The sequence below is a fragment of the Rattus rattus genome, chromosome 8, assembly GCF_011064425.1.
Source record: "Rattus rattus isolate New Zealand chromosome 8, Rrattus_CSIRO_v1, whole genome shotgun sequence".
Classification (NCBI taxonomy): domain Eukaryota; kingdom Metazoa; phylum Chordata; class Mammalia; order Rodentia; family Muridae; genus Rattus; species Rattus rattus.
In genome coordinates, this window is record NC_046161.1 from 37,819,758 (window position 1) to 37,840,999 (window position 21,242).

General features: G+C 49.4%; 1 pseudogene; it reads right to left on the minus strand.

Moving 5' to 3' along the window:
- Positions 1-18,322: 18,322 nt before the first annotated feature.
- On the minus strand, positions 18,323-18,883 carry LOC116908058 (annotated as a pseudogene).
- Positions 18,884-21,242: the final 2,359 nt, after the last annotated feature.

The following is a 21,242-nucleotide window of genomic DNA, read 5'->3' on the forward strand; positions in this document are numbered from 1 at the left end:
TTCTCAATGTGTAAGTACACTTTATGATGAAGCCCTGAGGAAATTAAAAAAAAAAAAAAGCATGTGGAGTTTTAGCTCAGTTTTTACTGCTCCTACAAAATGAATATACATGTAACAGCTTGGGAGAGAGGACCTGTCTTTTTACCAGAGGGCCCGGCATGAGCGGGCCTGGCCTGGAGAGGAGCCATCAACATGTCTTTGTGCTATTGCTGCTACTGTGGGTCCTTGGGCCTTGGAATCTGCAGCTGTCATCTGGTTGATACTATCCCTAGAGCTCAGGCCGGAGCTGGTAAGGTTTTGACTCAGAGAGGGCGGACTCGGGTCCACTTCCTCCTCTGAAAGGAAAGAAGCGCCCTTTCCCAAATCAGCCATTGCAAAACCACACTTGCTATCTTTATCTCTTCCTCTTCCTCCTTCTTTTTCTGAGAGACAGTGCCTCAGGCATCCCAGGCTGGCCCTCAGTTTGCAACAGTGTCCTCCTGACTCAGTTTCCCAGGTGCTCTGATTACAAGTATGTGCTACCAAGCCTGGTTTCCCTCCCTCTTCTTCCCCCTCTCTTTCCTTTCTTCCTTCTTCCCTCTCTCTCTTTTCCTCCACTCCTGATGAGGTTCCTCAGCTTCCTAAATGCCACCAAAAAACCAGAACTTTTTAAAAATTGACTTTATATATTTTTTAAAGAGCATGTTTTAGACTGTATATTACATGTTTTAGCATGTAAAGTCTATGTTTTAGACTTAGAGCAGAACTGCAGGGATAGTTTTCACAAAGCCCTTCTGCATCCACATAGATGGAGTCCCCCCGCCCACCGCCCCACATGCTCTCCCTGCATGCGCAAACCCCCGCCTGAGCCCCGCTCGTGAATGAGCCTGTGTTGACATGCCCTTATCTCTCCAAGTCCATGGCTTCCATTACGCTCTCCCAGCATACATTTTGTGGGTTTTGAAGAACGCATCATTACACTGTTACATGCTTTTACTCCCCAAGCCCTCTGTGTTCTGCCTATTCAGCCCCTCAGAGAACCGGACGTCATCGAGGAGGCTCATCAGGTAAATGGGTGTGCTGCACAAGCCAGACAACCTGAGTGGTCTAAAGTGAGAACTGACTCCTGAAAGTTGTCATTGGGTCCCCACGCCCTGGCCACGCCTTTCATGCAAAAGCCCCACCCCAACACTAACAACGATAAAAAATTTAGGGGTTGGGGATTTAGCTCAGTGGTAGAGTGCTTGCCTAACAAGCAAGGCCCTGGGTTCGGTCCCCAGCTCTGAAAAAAAAAAAAAAATTTAAACGCACGTAATGATTTTAGGTCATTTGAGAGAAAATAATGCCTAGATAATATTTACTTCAAATTATCTTCTGAATTTTGTAGCTTTAATGAAATTTTTTGCTAGCTCTTCTCTACTTTCTGTCCTGCTTTTCTCAACATCCTTTCTCTTTTCAATTCTTTCTTCTTCCCTCCCTCCCTCCCTCTTTCCTTCCTTCCTTCCCTTCCTTTCTTTTTTTTTCTTTTTTCTTTTTTTTTTTGGAGCTGGGGACCGAACCCAGGGCCTTGCGCTTGCTAGGCAATTGCTCTACCACTGAGCTAAATCCCCACCCCCTTCCTTCCTTCCTTCCTTTCTTTCTTTCTTTCTTTCTTTCTTTCTTTCTTTCTTTCTTTCTTCCTTTCTTCCTTTCTTCCTTTCTTCCTTTCTTCCTTTCTTCCTTTTTTTTCTTTCCTTCTTTCTGGACAGGATCTCACTCTAAGTTCCTCCTCCTTCGGTCTTCCAAACACTGGGATTACAGGTATGAGCCACCATGCTTGACTTTAATATTAATTCAAACCCGGATGACCAGGCATTAACTGTGAGCTTTTCTTTTGACACAGGGTCTGACTCTATAGTCTGGGCTGTCCTTGCCTTGTCCCTCCCACTTCTGCTTCTTGGAAGCTGGGTTTGTGGCTTCACCCCGGGGTTCCTCTTATCTTGCATCAGGCTTGTTTTGAATTTACCTTGCAGCCGATAATGACTTTGAACTTATGATACCCCCTATCTCTATCTCCCAAGTGCTAGAATGACAGTTGTGTGCCACCCTGCTGAACTCCAGCTGTGTGTGTTTGTGTGCCTGTGTGTGTGCCTGTGTGTGTGTGTGTGTTTGTGTGTATGTGAGTGTGTGTGTGTGTGTGTGCCTGTGTGCCTGTGTGTGTATGTGTGTGTGTATGTGTGTGTGTATGTGAGTGTGTGTGTGTGTGTGTGTGTGTGTGTGTACATGCTCACACATACCACAGTAGGAGCACAGAGGTCAGAGAACAAGCACTGGGAGTTGGTCCTCTCCTACTCTGTGTGTCCTAGAGATCAAACTCAGGTCTCCAGGAGTGGTGACAAATGCCTTTACCCACTGAGCCATCTTGCCAACCTTTGTATCCTTTCTCCACTCCCGTAAAGCCTCAGGTGCAGGTAGAATTGCTCATCTGATAGGTAAGGATGTAGAAGTTCGAAGAACTGAAGGCGTGTGCCCAAGGTCGCACTATGAAATGTGTGTGTATGGGGCACTCGACCTTAAGCCCAAATCTGACTCCTCTCCATCCTTGAAACTGATCGGCACAGCTTTCAAACTCAAGACCTCAGGTTGGGCCAGCCTTGGCTCCCTGCCCCCAGCAGAGCCCAGGCAGCCTTCCCTAGTGCACAGACCCTCCCTCCCCTGAGCCTCATTTACCTTCTCCCAGTTTGTGTCGGTAACCATGACTCACAGATCAAAGAGTGCGCTGGCAGAGGATGCTGGAAATCAGACCCAAGCCTTTGGGCGGACTGGCATTTTCCTGCAAAGAGACATTTTGGGGATCTCTGAGCTTCTATAGATGTGGGGTTAGAAGCCATATTCTGGGGTTTCTTCTGTGTGGGCTGGAACTTCTAGAATCTAGACAGTCATTTGCAACATCATTAGTGAATGTTTAGTGCCAAAGGGAATGCACCAGAGATGAAGGGTCCATGTTGTCCAAGAGCTGAGATGACAGGATAGGTCTGAGCTGTCACACCCAGCTGCCACTTACTCTCTTCCCCCCCCTCACTCTTTCCACCCGTTAACATTCTTTGAATACTTTCATGGCTGTGCACTGACAGTGGACAGACATCATTCCCATGTAACTGATTTACTCTTCCTGTATTTGGGCAGGTGTAAGTGAGTGTGTTTGCTCCAGTGGGCACACCCGCTCGGAGACCAGAGGTCAACATCGGGCATCTTCCTCTGCATTACATTTTATATTTATGTGTCGTTTGTGGGTGTGTGTGTGGGTGTGGGTGTGTGTGTACGAGCGCGCGCATGCACGGCCTATGTGTGTAGGTCAGGGGACAACTGGCAGGAGTTGATTCTTTTCTTCCACTTGGTGGGTTCCAGGGATTAAATCAGGTCATCAGGTTTAGTGGCAAATACCTTTATCTGCTGAGTCATCTTGATGATCCCTCCACCTAGGGTTTGAGCCGAGCTTGCTGTTTTAGATAGTCTGGCTGGCCGGCGAGCACTGGGAATTCTGCCGATCTCTACCTCAAACGAGTTGAAGTTATAGGTGCAAGTTGCTGTGCCTAGTTTTAGGGTTCGTTTTGTTTTTCTAGCTTTTGGGAGGGGGTGGTTATTTTGAGATATGGTCTCACCATGAAACTCCAGCTGGACAGAATCTTGGTATGTAGATTAGGCTGGCCTTGACCTCTGCCTACTGAGTGCTAGGATTAAAGATGTGTGCACCACGGACACCTAGGTCGTGCTTAGTTATTATGAGGATGATGGAGATCAGGGCCTCTTCTTTGCCCAGCCAGCACCTTACACACTGACCAACCCTGTGTCATTTAAAGTACAGTTCTGCAGACTCTGGTCACGCGGGACACTGAGGCAGGAGGATCTGAAGTTCAAGAGCAGTTTTGTCTGCTTATGAAGATGCTGTTTCAAAACAAAGCAGGATATGGTGGCTGGCCCCTGAAATCCCAGCACTGCAGAAGCTGTGGCAGGAGGGATGCGATGCCAAGAGTTCAAGGACAGCCTGGGCTACAGGGGAGACCCAGTCTCCAAAACCGAACCAAACTATACTAAACCAAACCTGGACAAAATAACAACAAAAGAAAACAAAACCTATAAAACACGTTGCTGGTGGTCAAGAGTGGAAACGGGCAGTTGGACATGTGCTTAGCATGTGTAGGGCCCTGGGTTTAATACTTAGAACCAATTAAAAAAATTAAAAAGGTTTCTGGACCTCAACTATGGAGGTCATTGCTTATGGCTGGGCATTTTAATCAGGTCCCCTGGGATCATTAAATTATTCTGAGAGCCACTGTAAAGCTGATATCTCCTCTCAAGCACTGTCTCTGGTATTGGGACTTAGCAGAGTGTCCGTAGCATGGTCGTACTTGAGAATAAGAAGACAATGCTAACCCTTTCATACACAATGGCATCCATCCTCCCTCAGTCTCCACTGCCCTCCCTTCTCACACCCTGGCCCTATGAGAGGTGAGAAAGGGAAGAGGGTCCCTTGTCTGTCCACCTCACCTCAGCCACACTGGAAGAGCAGTCCTGGGCAGATTGTGAACCCCCAGGGCAGAGAGTCTGACCCAGCATGCAATGCTTCATCCTGACCAGGCAAAGATCTGATGGTAACAATTAATGTTAACGAGGCTCCTTCTTCGTCTGGGCCTGTCTGGAGGTTTTGCTAATTAATACTTCTATGGTCTCTTGGGTCCCTAGAATGAGAGGTCTGGGAGACCTGGGAGAATTGTATGGTTTCATCCAAAAGAATCTGTAAGAAGACTGAGGCCTTGAGTGGGAAATGATAGACACAGCTGACGTTTCTGGAGCAATCCCTCCATGGCTGGTACCAGCTTGAACATTGTACATGAGCACGCATTCATTTCCACCTTATCCAGGAAGTAAGGCTGCTGTTTGTCATCCTCTATGGGGGGGAAGGGGAGACGTGGGCACAGGTGTTAGGCCAAAGGCCACACCTCGGCCATCTTACCACCAGGGTTTGGTTCCCACTCTCCAAAGCCTGCTGGACACATGCCAATCACCCTTAGTTCTCAGAGCCGCTGGCCGTCTTGAGGTTGGCACAGGCTCCTCTTGCCGTGCCCTTTGGTCTGAATGTGGACTTTCTGTTTCAGGGACCTTAATGCAGGTGAGGCAGGGCAGGGACAGGCCCTTCCTTCTCCAGTGTGGGTGTTCACAGCTTATGAGAGAGCCTTCCGCCTGGGCCCTCCTGGCTGCACCTCCTCTCCTTGTTCATCATGAACTGCTCCCACCTCCAAGGCCATGGTGTGGAAGGGAACTCAGCCACTATGAACACTCAGCCAAGGTCTCACTCTCAGGGACTTGTCTCCATCATGACTGTGGGACCCGAGGAGACAACTTTCAGATCTCTGAAAGCTGGGCGTGACGGCTCCCCTGTAACCCAGCACTCGGGAGGCTGAGGCATGGAGGAATGTAGATTGAAGGCCAGCTTGGGCTATGTAGATATGTCTCAAAAACAAACAAAACCAGGTGTGGGGCTCTACACCTGTAACCCCAGGGTTGGGGGGGGGGCTGAGGCAAGAGGATTGTATGAATCAGGAGACCAGGCCAGGGCGTTTCTGATATCAAGTGGGCCTTTAAATGATGAACAAGCCTTGAAAGTTCAAAATGGACATATGCCAAGGGCTGGGGAGTCGCACAGGACAAAGTTGAGAAGAGACTGCCGCGGTCTAGTTAGGTGGTTTTGGAGTAGTGACTTAACTAACAGCCAATTTCTAGCACCAATACAACGTTTAATTTGTGATTTAAAAAAAACTCGATCGGGGTTGGGGATTTAGCTCAGTGGGAGAGCGCTTGCCTAGGAAGCGCAAGGCCCTGGGTTTGGTCCCCAGCTCCGAAAAAAAGAACCAAAAAAAAAAAAAAAAAAACCTCGATCAAATCTATTACTAGTATGTACATGTACGTGCAAGAAGGCATGGCCTATGAGAGCCACGGGTGTGAAGGTCAGAGGCCTTTCCTTCCACCTTGCAGAAGCAGGGTCTCTCTTGTACTGTGCACTCCAGGCTAGCTGCCCCATGAGCCTCTAGATGATTCTCCAGCCTCAGTCTCTTGCTGTAAAGGTGCTGGGTCTGTGCATTTGCTCCACCGCTTTGCACATTTTCATGTGGGCTCTCCCCAGGATTGAACTCTAGTCACCAGCCTTGCGTGACAGCACTTTTACCTGTTGAGCCATCTCTTTGGCCCTGTTGTCTTCGGGATTGGCTCTTATGTAACTAACCTAGGTTGACCTCAAAATCTTTATGGTTCGGAGGATAACCTTAGCCGATGATCCTGCCTCTGTGCCTCCCAAATGCTGGAATTATAGGTATGCACACGCACCCCAACATGGAACTAATGATCTCTAGTCTTTGGACTGTAGGGGGGATTAAATAAAGCACTGCACGTAATGCCCCGGATCCCTCAGCCAGCAGCTTTGCCTCTTGACCACGGGTCCACGATGCCTCAGGCCTTGACCGTACAGAGACGTGTCTGATACATGATCTACAGAGGGCTCTGCTTTCCACACAGCTTGACCCACAGGCAACGGTGCCTGAGATTTTATGAGCAAGAGACAATAGAGGCTGATTTTCCGTACAACTCGGTGTGTTTTCAAGGGGAGCTTGGGAGAGAAGGGGTCTGTAGCCGCTCAGGCTCCTGAGGGGAATTCTGTTTCCCCAGTTCCCCTCCTCCCCTCCCCACCTCTCTTGAGCCCCCCTCCCTCACACCCTCCTCCAACCACCACATCTGGATCCAACTATGGAACAACGGGCTTTCTGTGAACACCCCCACCTCCTCTGCCCTCAGCCCACCGTTTCAGAACTTTGGTTCTCACAGGGTGGGGGTGGGTTGGGGGAGTCAAGAAAGCTCCGAGCTGTCTTTCCGAAAACCTGTAAGGTTAAGTCAGTCTCTCTCTCTCTCTCTCTCTCTCCTTTCTTCTTTCCCTCCCTCCCTCCTTCCCTCCCTCCTTTCCTCCCTCCCTCCTTCTCTCCCTCTTTCCTCTTTCTCTGCATCAACCAAGAGGCCAGCCAGGGCTCCAGGTCAGAGTTGATGAGCAGCCTCTCTTCCTGTCCAGTAGAAGCCTGATGAGCTCCAGAGCCCGGCCGCACACTGGAATGCAGTCACAGTGGAAGGCAGCTGTAACTCTCATTAAAGTGACATCAGCCCCACAGCGAGAGGTTGCTGTAAGTCCAGGGAGAACCGCAAATGCAAAGAAAAAGCTCCCTTAACTAAAAGAGCTCTGGTGTCTGGAACTAATAGTGGGGCCTCCCTACCCAAGGTCCTGTTGGAGAGGTGGGAGGGAGCTAGAGCCTGTGAAGACTCCCTCTCAGCCAGGCCCAGTGCTCTGAAGGGATGTAGCTGGAGTCCTCCCTGTCACTCTTTCTGAGGCTGGCAAGGTACGAAGTTGGCTTGTGTCTTGAGGGCTGGCTGGGAACGTCTGTTCATTGACTTTTTAGGGACTGGAAGAGCTGTTGGCTTTGGTCATAAGGATTTTGTGAGCTTTGCTGGGGGAAAAGTCATCTATGGTCTGAAGGCTAGGACTCACTGATGGCTCCTCTGGGTTTTGTTTGATTGGTTCTATATATGATAGGTGATGTGTGATATGATATATGATATATCATAGGTATATGATATGTGCGTGTGGTGTGTGGTTTAGGCATACATGGCACATGCATGAGAATGTGTGGGTAAACATACCCACAGAGGCCAGCGCAGGACATTAGGCACCCCCCCCCACACACACACTTTATTACCTTGAGACAGGCTATCTCACTGAACTGGAAGCATGCCATTTTACCTAGACTGGCTGGCCAACCAGTGAGCTCTCAGAATCTGCCTGGCTTCATGCAGAATTCTGCTTGGCTGTCCTTGGGTTACAGGCCCACTCCCTAATCTAGGGTACAGGGATTTCCGGCCATCTGTAGATTTTTAGGTGTTGGAGATTTGAACTTAAGTCCTCATGCTTTCCAAACACTCTTACCTACGGAGCCTTCTCCCCAAGCCCCATGGTTTGGTTGTTGTTGTTGTTGTTGTTGTTGTTGTTGTTGTTGTTGTTGTTGTTGTTGATTCAGGCTTGCCCCAAATTTCATATACAGCAGAGGATGACCTTGAACTCCTGATCTCCCTGCCCCCACCTCCTGAGGGCTAGGATGACAGGCCAACCTGCATTTCTGAGTCCCAGGACGATGACGATGCTGTTGGCTCCAGGCAGCACTCAGACCTGCTTTCTTCCTCTGCCTCAGACCTGCACTGTAGCAGCAAAGTGCTGGCTCAGTCAGACTGCAGGACTTGCATGGGACTTCAACAGGGACCCCCAGGGCCTGGCTGTCCACAGCTGTGCTGAGCTGAGAGAGCAGTGTTTGGTGAAATATGCATTCTCCCGCGTAGTCTTCTGTATGTTCACACAGCTCCCCGGGTGGGTGTCTTCACTGTCCCATTTGGCAATCTGCGCTGGCATTAAAACCCAGTTTCTAGGCTGTGGATATAGTTTAGTTCGCAGAATGCTTGCCTAGTGTATTAGTCACTTTTCTATTGTTATGACAAGACATTGAGATGACCAGACCAACTTGGGGAGGAGAGGGTTTATTTCATCTTACAAGTCAACAGTCCCCCATAAAGGAAAGGCAGGGTGGGACCTCAAGGCAGAAACTTGGAGACAGGAACTGAAGGCCTGGGGGACCACTCTCATTGCATTGTTTTCATGGCTCGCTTGGCTTGCCCCGACCACCTGCCCAGGGTGATGCTGCCCCCAGTGGGCTGGGCCTTCACCCATCAATCTTGAATCAAGAAGATGCACCACAGGCTTGCCTACAGGACAGTCTGATGGAGGCATTGCCTCACGTGACGCTCCCTCTTCTCAGAAGACCCAACATTGTGTCTGGACAGAAATGCTAACCAGCACACCCCGGATGCACAAAGCCCCGGGTCAGTCTCTAATTTCAGTGCTCAGGGGGTGAAGGGTAGAGGCAAGAGAAAGAAACTTGCTTAAGCCACACCACAAGTTCGAGGATAGCCTGGCCTACATAAGACATTGTCTCAAGAAACAAGAACAAGTTGAGTCCCCCACCCCCCCCAACCTCCAGGGTCCATCTTCCTCTTCACTGCCAAAGAGGCTTAGGGAGAGCAGGGATGCAGAGAAAGGCAGTTACCAGCCTGAGTCACATGGTCCAGGCTGAAGGGTCGAGCACCATCAACATAAAGTGAGCGATTTGACGTTGTGGGTAGACAAACAGATACACCTGATGCTGGAGGAGGCCCCGCTAACTCAAGGGATGCTTCTGGGACTCTCATGGATGAATGTGGCAGCTGAGGCGTCCTGGGGGCAGGAGCTTGGGTAGGAGGAGAGCAGAAGACCTCCTGCTTCCCCATCAGGCCAAGTGGGCCAACCCATAAGACTCAAATGGATCACCCAGGGTGTGGTGTCGCCACCTGTCCTGAGACCCAAGGGTCTCCAGGAGCTCTTGTGAAGGTCAGGCCTGGGTTCAGCTTCCCTCAAGTGGAACATTTTTGTGGGATTTGGGCCTTTGTTACCTGCATACCTGCCACCCCTCTTTCAAGTCCTTGGGGTGCAGGGCTCCATGTGTGGGTTCCCTGTTGTGATAACCCCACAGGTTTCCTTCAAACTCAGGGCCTTTCCTCCTCTCCTCTGCCTCGGAAGGAATAGATCCTAAATAAAAACGGGAAAGCTAAGCTGAGGGTGACAGCAATGTCTGTCATCCCTCCACCGGAACAGTGGAAGCAGGAGGTGGCCATGAGTTCAAGCCTAGCATAGGCTTCAAAGAACGGCCCCATCTCAGAGTCCAAACCAGACCAAACAGGCAAAAACAAACAGAACCAAAAACCAAACCAAACCAAAACACCAAAACACCAGTAACAGCAACAACAACATCATCATCAACAACAACAATGCCAGTCCAGATCTACTCTAAGTATGAGTTGGAGCTCTCAGAAGATGTCACCTTTGACTTCCAGCTGACCTCTCTAATGCAAGTGTATAGTTCACGTTTTGAAAACTAGCATTAGGCCTGGAGTTGAAAGGAAGAGATTGTGGCAGGGTTGTAATGGGAATCTGTGTGCCTGCTGCAGCCTGCCATCCAGGTGGAGGTAACCACTGCTTCAGATGCTCTGTAATGTCTAGAGGGCCCTGGGGTTGCCATGTTCCTATCTCAGAGTGACCGAGGTCGTGCTCCCTGTGAAAGCGGGACCACTTATTTCCAGAGATTGATTTGGAAAGAGTCCTGGCCTCTCTGCTTTAATATGAGCTATCTATATAGGATACTCTATGTAGGATCTATCTGTCTGCCTGTCCGTCTGCCTGCCCGCCCACCCATCGATCCATCGATCCATCGATCCATCGATCCATCCATCCATCCATCCGCCCGCCCACCCACCCACCCACCCCCACCCACCCACCCACCACCCACCCATCCATCCATCCATCCATCCATCCATCCATCCATCCATCCATCCATCCATCCATCCATCCATCCATCCATCCATCTATCTATCTATCTATCTATCTATCTATCTATCTATCTATCTATCTATCTATTCTGTATAGGATCCATATGGAGCTCTCTCCACGGAGCTAGCAAGGCCTTTTATGACGCTATAGAGCAGTCCCCTTAGTCCAAGCCTGCTTCTTCCCTTGTAAGCACATTCAAAGCTCTGCTTCCCAGGAGCCCCATCTAAGACAGAAAGGAGCAACAGAATGCAGTGGGGGCGTGTGTGTGTGTGTGTGTGTGTGTGTGTGTGTGTGTGTGTGTGTGTGTGTGTGTATGTTGGGAGGATGTGGTTCTTTATTTTATGTATATGAGTACACTGTAGCTGTCTTCAGACACACCAGAAGAGGGCATCAGATCCCATTACAGATGGTTGTGAGCCACCATGCAGTTGCTGGGAATTGAACTCAGGACCTCTGGAAGAGCAGTCAGTGCTCTTAACCATTAAGCCCTCTCTCTAATCCCAAGAGTGTGGTTCTTTTTTTTTTCTTTTAAGATTTATTTATTTTATTAATATAAGTATACTGTTGCTCTCTTCAAAAACACCAGAAGAGAACATGGGATTCCATTGCAGGCGGTTGTGAACCATCATGTGGTTGCTGGGAATTGAACTCAGGACCTCTGGAAGAGCAGTCAGTGCTCTTAACCACTGAGCTATCTCTCCAGCCCAAGGGCGTGGGTTTTGAGACAGAGTCTCAGTAGACATCCCAAGCTGGCCTCATATTCACTATATGATCCAGACTGACCTCAAATGCATATAAAATTCCCAGCAATCCTCTTGTATAGGCCAGAATGCTGTTACTTTGTGTGTGTGTGTGTGTGTGTGTGTGTGTGTGTGTGTGTGTGTGTGTGGTGTGCACTGGGGAAGGGGTGCATGTGCTATGGCACACATGTGGTGATCAGAGAGTAACTTTCCAATCAGTAGGTTGCCAGGCTGTGTAGTGTAACAAACACCTCTACCCACGGAGTCATCTTGCCAGCCACTGTCTGTTCCTCTCCCCACAGATGTCACATGGTTGGGACTTCAGCTTTCAGTATCTCTGGGTACCAAAGAGGGGTCACCTACACCCAACCTAGTTGACAAGACCCAGGCTTAGTCCTGCCCTAATGACAGATGAGGACACCACTGATTTTTTGATTAATTAGTGTTCTCTATCTGGTCTCCACGCAACTAAGGAACATTCTTCTGGTCCGGTAATAGTCAAGGCAAATTTAGAAGTAGCAGCCTACTGACTGCCAGAGTCCCAAGCTTCTCCCTCAGGTCTAGCTCCAGAGCACTGTGAAGACCACCGTGTAAAGAGGACTCCCCCTAAACTTTGTCTTTGTACACCGCAATGCAATTCTACCCTTGACATATTCTCTATTAGAAGAAGCCCAATGCTAGACCCCTTCTGCTGAGGAATGGCGGACCTGGAAGGCCATCTGGAAGGGTTTGGGGAGCAAAATTAGGCTGGTATCACTTTGGTTCTGGTGGACCTACTAAGTGCTCCCTTGATACATTCTCAGGTCTCTGTGAATGATGGCGTGCTTTGGATATATTGGATATTTGGCCACCTGGAATGAATGAATATATATATATATATATGATATATGATATATATATATATATATATATATATATACAGTTCTCTTGAATTATAGTCAAGGATGACCCAAACATCTGATTCGCCCGCCGTACCTCTCTAGATGTGGGATTACAGGTGTGCTCCAGCCAAGCCTGTTTTATAATGGGATTCTGGGGAAACCATCAGAGATTCATGATGGTAGGCAAGCACTGTCCTGACTGAGCTATATCCCCAGCTAATATTAACCCCTTCACCTATTCTTAGCTTGGAGCTTCTAAATGGGGATCTGAGTTGGAGATCTGCCGCCTTCTCTGGGAATATAAGACTCTGGGGGAGGAGACAGGTGTCTACAAGTGACACCTATCTACTAAATGGATAGTTGAGAATCTCTTGCTTTGTAGCTAGTGCTATGAAGTAGGGTGGCTCAGTGGTGGGGTGGTGGGGTGGCTTGGTGACTATAGTGGTTTAAATGAAAATGACCCCTTAGATTTTAGGGAGTGGTATTATTCGAAAAGATTAGGTGTTGTGGCCTTGTGGGATTGGTGTGGACTTCTTGGAGAAAGTGTGTCTCTGTGGATGGGCTTTGGGCCTCAAATGCTCAAACCAGGTCCAGTGTCTGCAGCCCTCTCTTCCTTCTGCCTGCAGATGCAGATGTAGAACTCTTGGCTACTTCTCCAGCACTCTGTGTCTGCCTGCATGCTGCCACGATGACAATGGACTAACCCTAAGCCAGCCCCAACTAAATGTTTTCCTTTATAAGAGTTGCCATGGCCGGGTTGGAGAGATGGCTCAGTGGTTAAGAGCACTGACTGCTCTTCCAGAGGTCCTGAGTTGAAATCCCAGCAACCACATGGTGGCTCACAACCATCTGTAATGGTATCTGATGCCGTTTTCTGGGGTGTCTGAGGACAGCTACAGTGTACTCATAATCAATCAATCAATCAATCAATCAATCAATCAATCTTAAAAAAAAGAGTTGCCATGGCATCTATTCATAGCAATAAAACCCGAACTAAGACACCTAGCGTCTCTCTCTCTCTCTCTCTCTCTCTCTCTCTCTCTCTCTCTCTCTCTCTCCCCCTCTCTCTCTCTCTCTCTCTCTCTCTCCCCCTCCCTCCCTCCATTCTTTTTAATTTCTGTGGGAAGAATCCCAGCTTGTTTCCTCTGAGCTTTGTGTGTGTGCACGCACGTGAGCATCACACACTTGTATTTTTCTACTTAGCAAAATATTAATTATCCCACCCTGGAACCTTTTTGTCAGGTGTATTTTGTTTGCGCTACCCTCTAAGCTGTGCGGCACAAAGAAGCTGTGTTTTGTTTTGTTTTGTTTTGTTTTTTTTCATCTCAGCCAAGTGTCTTGTAGTGTCTAAGGGGAGACCTGTTCCACCTTGCTGGGTGCAGGCTGTCCTCTGCGCCTCACAGTGGCGCCCAGTGCTCCTGCTGTCTCAGCATGTCTCCCACAGTGTGGGAACCTGTCATTTTCTTCCAGGAGGCTGTGAACATACCTGCACCTGTATTCCCAATACCTAGTACAGTGTCTGGCATAGAGCCGTGGCTCTATGGGTATTTCCAAGGAAGCAGGTAAATGAATGAAAATAAAGAACAGAGTGAAGGAGGCGTAGCTTCCTGTCAGCACCACAGCATGACCTCTTGCCCATTCACATATGGAGCTGCTGTGAGTGCAACTTATGACTTGAGCTCTTCCTGCTCCAGGTGTCCGTCCGGTGAGTCCCAGCCTCTGTCCCTGCCTACTAGGATTGGGGAGAAGCTCCTGGGAGCAAGTGCAGCTGAACACAGAGTTTGAAAGGGCTTAGCGAACAAGCGATTGATGGTCACCTAGATCCATCAAGGTAGAATTGGGCTCCGTCCCTGGGAGCTGATAAGGAAGAGCCTCCGAATCCTCAACACTGGCCTCTCTGGTTCCACTCCCCACTGCACTGCATCACAGTGGGCAGCAAGTGGCTTGGTTTTTCTCCATTTCACAGATGAGGACATTGTGGTGTGGAAAGTGGAACTGAACTTTTACCCAAGGGGACGGATCTCCTCAGGGACCAAGTTCAGGGTGAAGGGTTATTCTTTTTTTTAATGAAAAATTTAAATTTAAATGTGTGTGTGTGTGTGTGTGTGTGTGTGTGTGTGTGTGTGTGTGTGAGAGAGAGAGAGAGAGAGAGAGAGAGAGAGAGAGCGACAGCACAACATTCAGGAGTCTCCTCTTCCATCACGTGGGTTCCAGGAATTGAACTCAGGTCATCAGGCTTGGTGACAAGTCCTTGACCCACGGAACCATCTGGCTAGCTGCAATTTGTGTGGTCTGTGAGCATGGACAACACGTGTAGCAATCGAACAACATGTGTAGCAATAATAAAATGTTGGGCATGTCTGGGAGCGTGCGTTTGGTGGCTGTGATGGCTCTGAACCAAGATGAGAAAGAAAATGGTGGTGTGTGCAGTGTGTGTGTGTGTGTGTGTGTGTGTGTGTGTGTGTGTGTGTGTGTCGGGTAGGAGGTAGTATGTGCAGTTGGGGCGGGGCTCAGACCACATCCCAGAGGCCTGATGCCTTCCAGCCTGCTCTGTGGAGAACAGAGAAGGTGGGTGGGTCCGGGAGTGGGGGTAGGAAGGATGGGGGATGAGGGGTTGGGGGGTGGGAGTGGGGGAGGTCCCTAGCTGCTGTCTCTTATCTCACGGTGGGCTGAGGCTCCAGTGGGACAGTAGAGCTGGAAGCCATCAGAGCCTTCTCTGTTCTGGTTCTTGGGGCCGCCTTAATACTGTTACCTCCTCAGCCCTCAGGTTGGAAGCCTCATTCTTGAGCCCCATCCCCACTCTTCCCTGCTGCCCAGATCAGACACCAAAATATTTCCACATTTCCTTTGGAAAAATCCTGGGAGGTCTGTTTATGGCTGTAGCAGAGAGCCACACATCTGTGCACAGTTTGGCTGGGACATCTGGAAAGCCAGGAACTGGAGTCCGTGGGAATTTGGAGTCCATGGTACCTACCCCTACCCCCAGAGAGCTATCTCTTCAGGATCGTCATATCGGTTGGGTCATGTTCTGTAAATAGCCCCTCGGGGTTGGGGATTTAGCTCAGTGGTAGAGCGCTTGCCTAGCAAGCGCAAGGCCCTGGGTTCCGTCCCCAGCTCCGAAAAAAAGAAAAAAGAAAAAGAAAAAAAAATAGCCCCTCAGTGTCTTTACCTGCATACATCCACGCTCACAGACTACTCTCACGAACACTTGGTTCCAGTAGGGTGAATGGCACAAGATGGCATCCCTGACTTCGAACAGCACGTTTATTCATAGTGAATGCCCAGACTGTGGTATTGGAGAGCATCGCCCTTGAGCCAGTCACACCAGCCTTAGCCGGGTGGGACAATCCGTGCTGACTCAGCAAACCCACGCAGAACCGTGCGGCACACAAGAAGGTGTGACTCACTGCCTGCCACCCACAGAAACCCACCCCAAACTGGTCAAGGGCCTGCTCACCCAATCTCAGGAAAGACCTGCCCTCCCCTGGGAGACTTGGGTACTTCCAGCTTGGGGATGCTCCTGCCTCGCTCGCTCTTTCTCTAACAGAGTCTACTCCTTAAGGCTGCCTCTGCAGGACAGGGACCCATAGAGGACTCGAGGGACCCCACTCCTGATTTACACCCAACGTTTTTCCCAGAAGACTTGAATGTTCCTGGGGCCATTCGGCTGGCCAGTCTCACCCTTCCCATGGCCAGAGACTGCTTGTTGACGCCTTTGATCCCCACTGTGAAGCCTCCTTCTGTCTCCCTCATTCTTTGGTTTCCTTCTTTCTCTGTCTGGAGCCTCCCGGATTCCAACAATCTTCTTGGTCAGGCTAGGAATGTATTCTTTAGGGGAAGTGGGGGAGGGGTGGCAGAGGCAGCAGAAGGGAAAGAGAAGAGGGGAGGGGTAGGTGGAAGGAGAGGAAACTGGGGGACAGTGGACAGGAAGGGCCGAGGGAAGCGGGTGGTGGAGGGACAGAGACAGAACCAGATTCCTAGACACTCACTTGACTCTGCAGGGAACCCATTTTAAGACCCAGCTAGGGCTGGAGAGATGGCTCAGTGGTTAAGAGCACTGATTGCTCTTCCAGAGGTCCTGAGTTCAATTCCCAGCAACCACATGGTGGCTCACAACCATCTGTAATGGGATCTGATGCCCTCTTCTGGTGTGTCTGAAGACAGCGACAGTGTTCTCAAAATAAATAAATAAATCTTTAAAAAAAAAAAAAATAGACCCAGCTAAGCCCACGTGAGACTGAATTTCCTGGCCTCTCCGGCAGTATATACCAGACTCCTCTTCCCTGTCCACACCAGGATTGCCCAAGGCTCTGGAGCAGTTTCGAGCCTCTTCTTCAATGCTTTCCCACTCCTCCTCTGTGGACAGGCTAGTCTCTGTGGAGGCCTAAAGGCCAAAGGAGTTCTGATTTCTCAAGCCGACCCGGCCCTCCTGGAGTGCCTCCTCTGGCAAAAAGCCTGGGCCACTGCAGACCCTCCGTGACTTGGCTTCCCCAGGCTGGACCACTGAAGTTTCTGTTCATAGCCTATGGATAGTCTGGGAGTCTTCTAATCCAACCGTGAGTTAGAAACACCTTCAAATTCCACTGGAAACCTCAGAGCCTTTCATTTTAGCTTTTGTTTTATGCGTATGGGTGTTTTGGCTGCACGCCTGTCTGAACGTCCTGTGTGTGCGCCTGGCGTCTGTGAAGGCCAGAAAACGTGGAACTTCCTGAAGTGGTGAACCTTCATGTGTTTGTTCATCCACTGAACCATTTCTCCCTCAGAGCTTTTTTTTTTTTTAATTGATTTTTTTTTAAAATTACAGTGTGTGTGTGTGTGTGTGTGTATGTGTGTGTGTGTGTGTGTGTGTGTGTGTGTGTGTGTGTGTGTAAGCCACAGCCTACATGTGGAGATCAGAGGACAACGTGAAAAGGCCATATGGGCTCCGGCATTGAACTTAGGCCCTCAGGTTCCGGGACAAGCACCTTTACTTACTAAACAATGTTACTGGACTTCGCTCAGCTTTTTGTTTTGCTATGAGACAGAGTTTGGCACCGTGCAGGCTGGCCTCAAACTCACTGTGTGGTTAGAGCATGACCTTGAACTTCTGCTCCTCTTGCCTCTCCTTCCCCAGTGCTGGGATTACAGTTATGTGCAACCACCCCCCATTTTATGGTGTGCCGGGTATCCAGGCCAGAGCTTTGTACAAGTTAGGCAAGCCCTCGCTATTAACTGAGCTGTTACCCCTAAGCCTCAACACTTAACTCAGACGGAGTTCCTACACGTGAGGCAAGAAACCCATTTCTCCCAAGTTTTGTGCCTTGGTCTCCTAAATGCAAAATGGAGACTTCACTGAGTGGGACAGCTTAGAAGCCACTGTCTTTAAAGCACCCAGCCACTCAGCAGTCCCCTGATGGGTGATGCCAAGTCCGTTTTTCTCCCCTTACTTTCCCCTTTTACTCTCCTGAAAGCAGATGTGAGTCAGGGAAGAGCTAGCTGACCTCACTGCCCCAGGGACAAAGGAATGATGGCCTCAGTTCAAGAGCAAAGTACAGGAGTTTTTGATTAACTCGGAAACACCACAGACTTCCAGGGGACCAGCTGCTGCAGGGCGGGGCATGGGGGCAGGGCTCTTGAAGACTGTGAAAGAAATTGGTTGATGTAGCCCATGAAGCCATGAAGGCAGGCAAAGGCTGAGGCCAAGGCCTAGCTTTTTCTCCACAGCTGGAGAGGCAGAGCCTGGACCGTGTCCTTCACTCTCTGTGACAAGGCTGCACTGTGTGTGCCTGGGACTGCAAGGCCATGGGATCTCCCCTCTGTCCCTGCTTCACCTCTTAGCCCCCTGTTCTAAGTGCAAGTGCGTCAGAGGCATGTTTCTTCTGGACCCAGCTGGGAGAAGGTCATCTGAGGGGAAGCTCTGTGTGCACAAGGTCAGTGCTCCTGGACCTGGAACTTGGCCAGAGGGCACAGGGTAAAAGTGAGGGGGGAGGAGAAAGAGAGAGATAGAGGGGGGAGGAGAGGGGGGAGGGAGGAGGGAGAGAGAGAGAGGAGAGAGAGAGAGAGAGAGAGAGAGAGAGAGAGAAACCCTGTCTGCTTCCAGCACAAGTTGCCTCCAGCTTCCTCAGAAAACCTTTGGTGTTCCCATCCAGGGGTCCCCCCCCAGGCAACCAGTGCTGTCTAAGCGACATCCCAAGATGTTTTAGCAAGAAGGCCAAGCTACCATGTTTATTTTGTTTTATTTTATTTTACTTTGCCTGCATTTATTTTATGCTGAATTTTTCCCGTGCCATGAGTTTCTGTTTCTTCAGTTTCTTCTGGGATCTTTTTCTTGCATGCAGCCTCCTCTTCTGGCTTTGGAACGGTCTGTTCCTTCTCAGTGAGGACCATCTCAATGGGGCCGGGGGAGCTCATGGATGGGTTAATCCGGCCGTGAACCCTGTAGGTTCATCTGAGCTTCTTAGGTGCCGTGTTCACCTGGATGTGTTCAGTGACAGAGAATCTCCGTCTAAACCCTTCAGTCCAGCATCACTCTGCATTTTTAAGCATGTGCAGCAGAAATTCAGCACTCTATTTTGGCCACCGTCCCTGTGTCCAGCCCCAATGTTTGGCCTGGGCACACTGCCTCCACCATTATACCTCAGGAATGGCATGCATTGCTTCTTTAAAGTGACATCCTTCAGATGCTTGGTGGCTTTGTGGATATGCATACCCTTGATGGCCTGGGCAGTTTCCCAGGGGTTCTTAAAGTGAACAGGAAGGATTGAACCTCTAGAGTTACATGATTTTGTGGGGTTCTCTGGGTCGAGAGAGTGGCAAACCATCTTCACAGATCACCTCTGGCCACTTTTAGGAAGAGCTTATTTTATTTAGACAGGATCTCATGTAGCCCAGGCTGACCTTGAACTTGCCCTATTGTCAACCATGATCTTGAGCTTCTGATCTTCCTGAGCGCTGGGATTCCAGGCTTTCTCTAGTATCCACAGTCATTTATTTGGTACTGGGGATTGAACTTGGGATTCGAAGCACGCTAAGGAAACACTTAACCAGCTGAGCTACATCCCCACCGCTCTTTATGTTTTTGAGACCCATCCTCGAGCTTGGCGGCTGCCCCGAGGGTCTATACAGCTTCCCTGATTCTGGTTTGAATCTCTCCCAGATATCTGACAGAATTCATTAGGTGCCAAAGAATTAGCACAGGCAGTTTGTTTCTCCTCCTGTGGATGAGCCAAAATTTGGGGAAGATCCCTAAGCTGCTTGTTTCTCCCACTCACGCAGCTCACTCAGCCCCTAGCTCCCTTCCCACCCAGACACATGGGAAAATGTCCCGTTAGCTCTTCCAGTCATGCGAATGAGGCCACGACTCAAAGGCAGTGGGCAAGGAGGAGGCCGCGTGGAGCAGTGAGAAAGAACCAGCCCTTTGTGCCGGAGCGGGGTCCTTGGGGTGAGTACATTTTTGGCGTGTTTAGAAAGATTTCTCTTTTAGAACAGCAGCCGAGGAGGAAAAGGGAGAGAGAGACGGATGGAGATGGTGCAAGTCTGTCCTGATATAAAGAATAGAAAGAAAGCCAAGGACTCTGCTCAGTGGTGGAGGACTTGCCTGACATGCTCGAGGCCCTAGGTTCAAGTCCTCAGCATGGAAACTAAATGAACCCGTAAGTAAAATGGAGGTGCCAAGAGTGGGTTTGACTTCCACTCATTTTTTTTCTATGTGCTAGCAAGTCTCACTAAGTTGCTTACACTGGATTTGAACTCACTCTGTTGCCCCGGAGGTCTTGAACCTGTGATGCCTCCTACCTCAGCTTCCTGAGAAGCTGGGATCACAGGCCTATACTACCAGGCCTGGCCAGACTGTGTGTGTTTGTGTGTGTGTGTGTGTGTGTGTGTGTGTGTGTGAAAGGGAGTACACGTGCATAGATTCATGTGTATACATGTATATGTGTGTGTACACACAGATGTATATGCACACACAGATAAAAGGCTGACATTGAACATCTCTCTTAGTTACTCCTACCTTATTTTTCTGACGCAGGGTCCCTCACTGAATCTGGAACCCACTGATTCATCGAGATGATTCATCGAGATGCCCCCAACATTCCCGTTTCCACTCCCCTAGCCCCAAGGTTACCTGTACACACTGTTTGCACTCAACTTTTGACCTGGGAGCTGGTCAAAAGGTTTCATGCTTGCACGGTTAAGTTGCTTACTGGTCTAGCCATCTCCCTAGAGCCTTTGCTTCCATTTTACGTGTGGGAAAACCAAGGCCGTATAGAGCGTAGTGACAGCGAGTGCAGGTAACTCTTGCTGTCCTGGACATACTAAGTCTCTACAAGGATGATTCTATGTAACCCTATTTATTCCTCACAGCCAGATGAGGCAAGTTCTATCATTATCCCCCCTTCAAAGATCAGAGTGCAAAGACTTGCAGATTCCCAACTGGAGGGCATTTACCAAAAGTTGAGAAATATGGGCTGGGGGTGAGACCTGCTCTCAGAGGACTGAGTCTTAGAACAGGGAGATCCATCTTGCATCAAATTCTGGTAGTTTCCCATGTTCTATTCTTCTTCCTTGACTTTTACATTTACATTTAGGGGAAATAAGCATCATTCATTCATTCATTCATTCATTACCCTGAAAAAACAACTCACTGACCGTGCTGTACATGCCAGTCATTGTGCTAGTGTTTGGGGATCCCACAATGATTCTGCTACCTTCTTGAGGCTCTCAGTTGAGTGAGCGAGGCCATAAGCAGACAAGCGGTGACCTCACAGAGACCAGGTGGAGTCTGTCTCAAGGGTCCCTGAGCATATGGTGTCCTATCTCCTTCCGACTGGGGAGGAAGCACCAGCTCTGGTATATTTTATGAGAATAATGGCTTGCCTGAGGTGAGAGGACAAGTTGACAGGGGTTCAAGACACTTCCTCAGTCTTAGAATCCCGGCCCCGTTCCCTGATTCTTGCAGAAGGAAAGGGGTTGCAACCTGAGTGCTGGTCAATCAGGTAAGAGCTAGAAATAAAAGGTGTCCAGCCCGGAAAGGAAGAAGGGCGTGGCCACTGCTGATGCCAAAGTCTTACATATGGGAGTTCCTAAGGGATTTACAGAACTGTTTTGAGTAACAACAACAACAACAACAACAACTACTACTACTACTACTACTACTACAACCAAAAGACAGCGAAGTTC